The sequence below is a fragment of the Marmota marmota genome, unplaced genomic scaffold (genome assembly GCF_001458135.2).
Source record: "Marmota marmota marmota unplaced genomic scaffold, marMar, whole genome shotgun sequence".
Lineage (NCBI taxonomy): Eukaryota > Metazoa > Chordata > Mammalia > Rodentia > Sciuridae > Marmota > Marmota marmota.
The window spans coordinates 16,440,421-16,450,311 of record NW_026000185.1 but is presented as its reverse complement, the minus strand read 5'-3'; positions in this window follow the sequence as shown (position 1 = coordinate 16,450,311).

Sequence of the window (9,891 nt, the reverse complement as noted above, 5' to 3'; positions counted from 1 at the left end):
TCTCTCTCTCTCTCTCTCTCTCTCTCTCTCTCTCTCTCTCTCTCTTTTTTTTTTTTTGGTGGTGGTGCTGGGGACTGAACCCAGGGCGGTGCATGCAAGGCAAGCAAGCACTCTACCCACTGAGCTATATCCCCAGCACCCCGGGGATTAAATTTCAACATGAATTTTGGTGGGACATTTAAACCATAGCACATGCATCCTTGGTAGAGGCATATCACTCCCCAGGGAGGGGAAATCTTATTTTCTTGTGTACAAAGCACAGATTTACATACAGCACATAAATATACAGTATATTGGGGGTTGTGGAATTTCATGGGGGGGAGGGGTAATAGAGGAAAAAATGTCTAAAAGATTTCAGGGGAGGAAGGGATAGCGATTTTTAAAAACTTGAGAAACTCGGTTGTATACGGACCAAGCACCACGGGTGCCCAGTTTTGAAGCGATCCTTCATCATAATCACACATACACACAAGCTTTCCTGGAGGAGAAAATGCAAGCAGTTCATTACAAGGGTTCAAGTTCATAGAGAAAGAAGCTGGAAAAACACTCTATTTTCCAGCCCAAGGCAGAGCTTGCATCAAATGGGCTTTGAACATATTGATCTAAAAAGTGCTTGCTTCTCTCAGATACCCCAAGGATTAAGCAACTGGCCTAAGAATGCCTGATTCCCTTTCAGACACTCCCCAGGGACAGAACCATGTGGGAAGCCACACTTCTCCCTGATTAAGCCCCCAAATCACGCAGGTGCAGGTGCGTGGCTGGGGTCAGGCTAGAAAAATTGGTGTGAGTTGGAGACCCCAGGAAACTGCCAAATCACCTCTGGCCAACGTGGGATGCTAATCTTGGAAAGCACTTCTCCACCTCATTCTCTGAGACAGTGATACACTAAAGTAAGTGATGCCAAAGAGTAATTAATAACCCTGAGGTTCACACCATGCACAAGGACAGGACTGGAGGTTTAGATCAGTCTCACAGTACATGTGGCCACGTCTTCTCCGAGCATCCACATTCAAGAGAGAGATGCATTGGGGAAATTTTCTTCTCTAGACTCTATTAGACTAAACTTTTTTTTTTTTTTTTTGCCTTTAAGCTACATGAAAGCTTCTAGCCATTCTTGATGAAGGTTCACCTCTAAATAACATGCAAGAGTAGTTAGAAAAATATAAAACGCCTATGACTCAATAATAAAAGGATAAATGTCAGCCAGGCACTGTAGCACACCCACGCCCATAAAGCCAGCAATTCAGGAGGTTGAGGCAGGAGGATCTCAAGTTTGAGGCCAGCCTGGGCCACTTAGCAAGGCCCTGAGCAACTTTGTTTTAGTTAGTGTTTTCATTGCTGCAACTAAAAGATCTCACCAGAACAATTTTAGGGGAGGAGAAGTTTATTTGGGGGCTCACCATTTCAGAGGTCTCAGTCCCTAGACAGCAGGCTCCGTTCCTCAGGGTTTTAAGATGAGGCAGGACATTACGGCAGAAGACTGTGGCCTAAGGCCTGGTGGTCAGGAAGCAGAAAGAGAGGTCTCCACTTGCCAGATAAAAATATATACCCAAAAGCCCAGCCCATAATTCCCACCTCCTCCAGCCACTCCTTGCCACTTTGGTTACCAATCAAACCCTATCAGGGCATCAATTCGCTGATTGGATTAAGACTCTCATAACCCAGTCATTTCTCCTCGGAGCCTTCTTGCATTGTCTCACACATGAGCTTTGGGGGGGGGGGGCACCTCACCTCCAAACCATAACAAACTTAGAGAAACCCTCAAAATTAAAAAGAAAAAGGGCTGGGGAGGTAACTCAGTAACAAAGAAAAGGGGGACCATAAACTTGAAAAGACATTTCTTTCCAAGAAGATACATAAACAGCCAAATAAATACATGAAAAGATTCTCCGTATCACTAATTATCAGGGAAATAAAAAAATCAAAGCACAAGTGAGATACCACTTCACACTCACTATAGTGACAACAGTTAAAACAAATAAAAACAACAACAGACAATATCCAGTCTTGAGGTGGATATGAAAAAATTGGAGCCCTCATACGTTGCTGCTAGCAACATACCATTCCACAGCAACAGGCTGTGGAAAATAGTTTGAAGGTTCCTCAATAAGTTAAGCAAAACTACCACCTGACCCAGCCATTCCACTGCTAGGTATATACTCAAAAGAATTGAAAATAAGTGTTCATAGTAACACTATTCCTATTAGTCAAAGGATGTCGGGGGGCTGGGGTTATGGCTCAGTAGTAGAGCTCTTGCCTGGCCTGTGTGAGGCACTGGGTTCGATCCTCAGCACCACATATAAATAAATAAATGATTCACTGACAACTAAAAAAATATTTAACAAAAAAAAGGTGTAAACTACTCAAATGTCCATCAACCAATGGATAAACGAAATGTGGCATAACTATGCAAATGGAATATTATTTGACTATACAAAATAATGAAATATTGATATATGGCCCAACATAGATGAACCTGGAAAATATTATGCTAAGTAAAAAAAAAAGATCACACATTATATGTGTTCACAGAAGATCATATATGATTCCACATGTATGGAATATCAAGAATAGGTGAACCTATGGGACAAAAGAATTGTTGAGGGATGGGGAAAGGGTGAAATAACTAAACAAGATGGGGCTTCTTTTTGAGATGATGAAAATATTCTAAAATTGACTTGATGGTGGTGACTATAATAATATCTATTGAACTATATGCATAAAATGAGGGAATTACATGGTATGTAAATTGTATCTCAGTAAAGCTGTCTCCAAAAGGATAAGCTAGGAAAGTCTACAAGTAAAAGAAATAACAGTGAACTTGATATAACAGATTTTTTTAAAAAGTATTATAAAGGAACAATCAGTAAATGTTGTAAGGGTGCGGGAAGGAATAGATAGATAAGAAAAAGACCAGGAAGTCAGAAATAGACCCAAATGCATATGGGAATTTGTCATGTGATAAAAGTAACATTTTTACATCAGTGGAGGAAAATGTGGCTTATTCAATAAATGTCATTTGGGACATCTGTGTTTTAGGGAGAAGAATAAAGCTGTACCCCTACCTTCTTATGCCAAAATAAATTCCAGAAGAAAATAAAGATCTATATGCAAAACCAAACATAGAATGTCAGAAGGAATCTTGAGTGTATTTTGTTTTAATCTATAGCAGAAGGTCTCTCTAAACATGAAACAAAACACGGACATCATGGAGAAAAGACTGACAAATTTGACTCATGATAATTAAAACCTCTGTATAGACACACATATGTACATACACAGGTGCAAACAAACACACACACACACACAAATGTGTGTGTATAAAGACAAAAAAGACAAATTTGGGGAAATATTCAGCTTCTATAAAAGGTAGAAGACCATCTAACAGAAAAAAAAAGTTGGGAGAAGTTAAGAAATAGAAATAACTAATAAACATAATAAGCAGAAACTGCACAAGGTTTAAAAATCCAGATTAAAACAAGGGACTACTTTTATCTTCAATGTGTTGAAAGCTGGTCCAGAACACCAAGTGAGCCAGAATCATCTTGCAAGGTCTTTTAAACCTAAAGTGTGCTAGGATGCAGGGGTAAGGGTTCAAGTTTGGAGATAGATAATTTAATTTCTATTTTGATAGCATCCCAAGAGTCACTCTGGCTGTACAGGCAGACTTAACGGGAGCTAGGGAACTATTGCAATAATCCAGGTGAAAAATGATGGCGGCATGTACCACGGTGACAGCTGTGGAAAGGATGAGAAGGGACCCAATTTGAGTCCTATTTTGAAAGAAGAGCCCATGAGATTTGCCGATGCATTGAATAAAAGGTGTGAGAGAGCAATAAAGGATGATTCCATGATTTGGGTCCAAACCAATTAGAAAGGGCCATTTGTCTCGATGATAGAGAAAGGGACAAATTTCAAGGGGAGAAATTTTGTTTAAAAAGTCCTTGGGCTTTTTAAAAGCCCAAGTTGAAAGAATTCCTCCACGCAAGACACTTCGCTGGGGAGAGTTCCACTTTATTACAAAAGGCTGTGTGCTTATATAGATCTAAGGAGAGGTGGCAGGGCTTAGGTAAATGACGGGTCACTCATTTATTGGTAAGTTCTTCCAGATGTCAGTTCCGGAGCCCACGAAATTAGTTCTTATTGGGGCTAAGGTTTCCTGCCAGCGAGATTTGAAATTGGCGCCGGCGGGGGTTTTTGGCACCGGCAGGAAAGGGAGAGGCAGGAAAAGAAGCTCCTCAGGTGCCGTGTTGGGGTTTTTTGGGGTGTAGCTGCCATTATACCTTTTCCCAACACCAGTAAAGATATTAAATAGCTAATTGATGATGGGTGTATAGAATTCAAGAGAGAACTTGAGACAGGAGCTCTCTATTTGGTATGCTGTACTTTTTGTTTTCGTTTGTCTCAAAGCATTTTCTAATTTCCTTGTGATTTCTTCTTGTTATGCTCGAATTCGGGACCCCCAAAAGACCACCAGAGACCAAGATCGATGTAAATAGCAAAGAGGTGTTTATTGCGAGCTAGCTCGGTCCTCTGTGCACACACAGCAACTGGTGATGCTGAGAGGCCCCGAGCCCAGGGTTTGCAGCAGTTTTATACATTTTTTGGAGAAGTCAGGGACCCCCACATACATCATAGCATCTCTTAGCAAATCATCACACACCGCGGGAAAATCAAATAACAACTCTAAAACATGATTAGCACATTCACTGGCGGGAACAAGTTGAGGAGGGGTGATTGGTCAGTACAAGAGGGGGATTCCTTTGAACTGACTGGTTTAAGCCACGAGGGGTGTACGTGCTGAACTATGTGGTTTCCCAACACCATAAACTACTGAGAGGGTCATCTGACATCCCAGGTATTTCCCTGTCTCATGCTGATTGGTGGCTGCTAGAGGGTTGCTATGGATCCCCACCTAGCCTGACTGAGTCAGGGACACCTGGCGCAGCAGATCTCTCCTGTTATTTGTAGATAAACAACTTAGCAGGGTGGGAATGTGCCTAGGAGTGCTCTGTGGGTCTTTCCAAGGACAAAGGTGATGTCCCTTCCTTGGACAGGCTTTGCTCTGAGGTAGAGGCTGGTTTTTCATTCTTTGCTCCACCAATTGATGAAGAAGGTATTGTTTAATTTTCCACTTATACGTGAATCTGATAGGTTTCCTTCCCTTATGGATTCCTCATTTCATTGGATTGCAGAAAAGATACTCGACATAGTTTCAGTCTTTTTCAATTTATTGAGACTCATTTTGTGGTCAAATAAATAGTTTAGCCTGGAGAATGTTCCACGTGCACTTGAGAAGAATGAGTGTTCCGCTCTTATTAGAAGCCTTCCATGCATCTGTTAGTTCTAGTTGGTTTATAATGTTGTTTAAGTCCTATATTCACTTACTGATTTTCTATCTGTCTTTATTCAGGACTGAAAGTGGGGTCTTGAATCTCCCGTTATTTTTGTAAAGCAGTCTCTTTCTCCCTTCAATTCTGTCAGTGTTTGCTTTTTAGATTTTGGGGCTGTGTTGTTTGGTGTGTATGTTTGTAATTGTCATAACTTCTTGGTGAATTGAAAAAGTTATAGGCTAAGAAATTATCAGTGTATAGAAATGATGTTAAAACTGTGAGAGTGGGTAAGATTACCTAGATGTCAATAAAGAGAGAAGTCCCAGGACTATGTACTGAGGAGGAGGAGAAGATTGGCAATGGGAGACTGAGAAAAAAAATGACCAAGGACATGGGAGGGGAAATCAGGAGTGTGGTTTTCTGTCTCGGTAAAGAAAATGAGTCGATACAGTATCTATAAATCATGGGAAGTCATGGTAATTTCTAGAATCCTGTATCTGGAATGCTTTTCAAAATGAACACTGAAAACATCCATCCCCCCCACTACCTTTTACTTTCCAGTGCCATGTTTGCTGCTATGTCCATGACAGGGGTGGCTTTCTTTCTATCAAGGGTTGGCATTCTCTATAGGTCTGTACTCAGTGACAGACTGATATTCTTTCTCTTCAGAGCCCCCAGGAAAATTAGAATTTTTCATCAAGACTGATATAGGGGGAGCTGAGGTTGTGGCTCAGGGGCAGATCACTTGCCTAGCATGTGTGAGGCACCAGGTTCGATTCTCAGCACCACGTATCGATAAATTAAGGTCCACTGAAAACTAAAAAATATATATGTATAAAAAAAAGACTGATACAAACCAGAATCCAGTGAGACTCACTGCCTAGACTACCTCCAAGCGTAACAGAAACTGCTTCCACCAACCGTACATAGTGCACTATCATTCTGACGGAACTTCAGAACAACTTGGTCCGCCTGGGAAGGGAATCTCTCAACTATAAGCCACCTGCTTTTTGTTTGTTTGTTTGTTTATTTAGGAAGAAGAACAGAGAACCAGATTTGCAGAGGGTACAGTCTAGGATAACTTTGGGGAGTTGAACAGGAAGAGTTTGCATAGGAACTAGCAGATATTTTTACAAAGATGATTTAGATGATTCAGCAGTTTTTTCTGAGATAGACACAAATGAAAACATCCAGTCACAAAGAATGTTCTGCACAGGAAACGTTTACAGTTGCATTATTCATAACAGCCAACCATCGATGGAAAGGACTGATGGCCCCCTGGTGCCTCTTGTATAAAGGCACTATGATCATTTGGATCTCAAACCTAGCCTTCTTCCTAAAACACCAGATGGCTCCCCACCATGGTGTACTGCCCGCCACAGCCCCCAAAGCCACAGAGCCAACCAACCCTGGAACGCAACCTCTGAAACCCTGAGCCCAAATAAACCTTTCGTCCTTTAAGTTGATTTATCTCACATATTTTGTCACAGCGACAGAAATCTTTCACAGACACGAATCCCTTTCATGAGGGCTCCACCCTCCTGACCTAATGACCTCCCAACGGTCCCAGCCCTTAATGAACATCACACTGGAAACTGGATTTCAACCTGTGAATCTTGGAGAATCACTGAAGCCTGGCTAAATTAAGGGGGAAAGGTCACTAATGAGCTCAAGTCGAAGGTAAGTCTAAGGGACCTTACCTCAGGCAGAGCTCAATCCAGGCATTTGAACAGGGTTCCCGGGTCTCTGTGACTTTTTCTCTGGCCTGGGCTTTCTTCCGTCTCAGGCAGACGCTCCACATAGCTACCAAGATGGTGCCCAACATCTCTAGAGTCAACTGGTCCTTAATACGGGTGACCTCAGAGGAGGGAGTTGGTCGCTCTCCTAGTGTCTTGGTGCGCTTTGTGTTGCTGTAACAGAAGATCACAGAGTCAGAAACTTTTAAATGATAGAAAGGTACCTGGGTTATGGTCCTGGAGGTTGGGTAGCCCAAAGATATGGCACCAACATCTCATGAGGGTCTTCTTGCTGCATCACCCCATAGCAGAAAGAAGGATGAGAGAGAGGCAGAGAGAGAGAGGAATTTGCTTTTATAACAAGCCTGCCCTTACAATAACCCAATTCTGCAAAAATAACCCTAAAATCTGCTGATGAGGACAGGGGCTCTCCTGACCCAATCAGTACTCATTAGGCTCTCCCTCCCAACACTGTTGTATCCAAGAGTAAGTTTCCAACGCGTGAGCTTTGAGGGGACACATCCAAACCATACAGCCAAACAGACACTGGAAAATGACCCCCACCCCCGCCTTTCAATCAATCACAGCCAGGTGAGCAGGGCTCTTACCTCACCCCTGGGGTGGGACCATGTGATTGGCAGGCCCGCCGTGACAGGGAGGGGCAATTCCTGAAAGCAGTTTCGGTAGGGTAGCCAAAGAGGAAAGCGTGTGTGGAAGACCAATCATCGACAGGTGTCCACCAGAGAGGCCCCGTAATGAAATAATGAGCTTATCCTCGTGGTTAACACGTTTCCAAGCAGAGGAACATGAGGCCAGGCACAAACCGGGAATCCCTTTAAGCTGTAAAGCAGGTAATTTTGGAAGAACCCAATTGGCCCCAGTGAAGAGCTTCTCTAGGGTCTTAATCTCTTCAAAGTAACTTGCATTTGGAACTCCAGTAAGGTGCAGAGAGAGGGGGTCAGGGCAGGATCATGAAGTCATAACAGATCATGAAAAATATCTGCCACGTGTATATTGTTCACAGCTGCAAACCGTAACCGGTACACGGTGAAGAGAGAGTCTCCCCCACATCTTACCTCCCAACTCCATCTGCCTCTTCTTGCTTGTGAAACTTTCAGAGGTAGTCGTGCATACGTAGGAACACACATAGGGGTGACTTCTAGGCGAAGAGATTCTTTTCTAGAAGAGCCTCTCCCAACAGACCACCATGAAAATGTGACCTTAGAAGCCGACCTCAGAGGGACTTGAACATCAGGTCCCCGGCTCTATCCCTCCTGTTTGAGCCAAACATGGCGGCACATGCCTGTAATCCCAGCTAGCCTAGAGGTTGAGGCAGGAGGATCACAAGTTCAAGGCCAGACTGGGAAACTTAGAGAGACCCTGTCTCAAACTAAAAATATATATATTTTTTAAAGACTGGGGGTGTGTCTTAGTAGTGGAGCGCTTTCTTAGCAAGCATAAGGCCCTGGATTCAATCCTCAGCACTAAGACAATCAGAGATAGATAGATAGAGAGAGAGAGAGAGAGAGAGAGAGAAGGAGAGAGAGGGAGAGAGGAGTGTGTATTTGACAGCAGAGGAGTATTGGGGAAGGTTTACTAGAGAGATCAAGGCAGGCCTCCATGAAGCGACATTTGCACAAAGACCCCAAAAGAAGTGAGGAACAAGATGGGCAATTTTCTGATAAGAGCATTTCAGGTAGAAAAATATCCTTGCATGTGCAAATGCCCTGAGGTGTACATGAAATAGCTGCCTGGAATGTTCAAGGAATAACAAAGAGGACCGGACATGGAAAAAGGAGTGAATGAGGGAGGGGGTTGAGGAGATGAGCCCAGAGGGCCCTCGTGTGAAGATGGATCCCTGTAAAGACTTTCATTTTTACTTGAAACACAACAGGAAATCTTGGAGGGTTTGCACCAAAAGAAGAACATGAACTACAAAAGTACTCACTTTTAGAGTGCACTCGTTTCCTACAGCATCTGTAACATGTCCCCACAAACTTAGTGGCTTAAAGCAACATAAGTTTATCATCTTGCCTGGGTCTCGCGGGGCTAAAGTCAGGGTGTCAACCCGACAGAACTGGGTATGTGTTCTGTGTCTTTTCCAGCTTCTAGAGCCGGCCCTGTTCCTTAGCTTGAGGGCCCTTCGTCCATCTTCAGAGCCAACTCTCACGTCGGCCCGACCTCTGGGACCACCATCACATCTCCTGAGACACCGATCCCCGGGTCCCCCTTTTCCCCGGGTAACAGTTCACATGACCACATTGTGTCCACCCAGAGACTGCAGGATGATATCTCCAAATCCCCAACTCAGTGACTTCTAGAAAGTTCTTTTTGACACATAAGATACTACATTCCCAGGTTCCTGGGGCTGGGACATTTTCAGGGGACCATTTAATGTTCTGAGAGTGTGGAAGGGGCCATCGGACCCACCAAGGGGGTGAGGGGAGGTCCAGGGAAGGGGAATGTCATGGGAGGGTCCAAAATGCATCCCCAAGGAAGGGACCACCCCTCTCCAAAGTCCCCTCCAGTCGTCTTGGTGACTGCTGGCTGAGTCCTACTCCTTCTGGGCTCTCCTCCCTGCAGAGGAACTCCCCCCCATGGCAGTCCACTCTGATGCCCCAGGAGAAGGGACAGCCTTCTCCCTTCCCCATGCCAAGGCCAGACGGGGGCATTTCCAGCAGAGCTTTGCCTGGGGGCCGAGGGGATGAGCACCAGCAAGAGTGTCTGTCACTGCTGCCCTGGGGAGGGCTCCTCTTGGAGCTCATAGACACCAGCATGGGGGGGGGGCTTCCAGAAAGTTCCAAGCACCATCCCGCCATTCC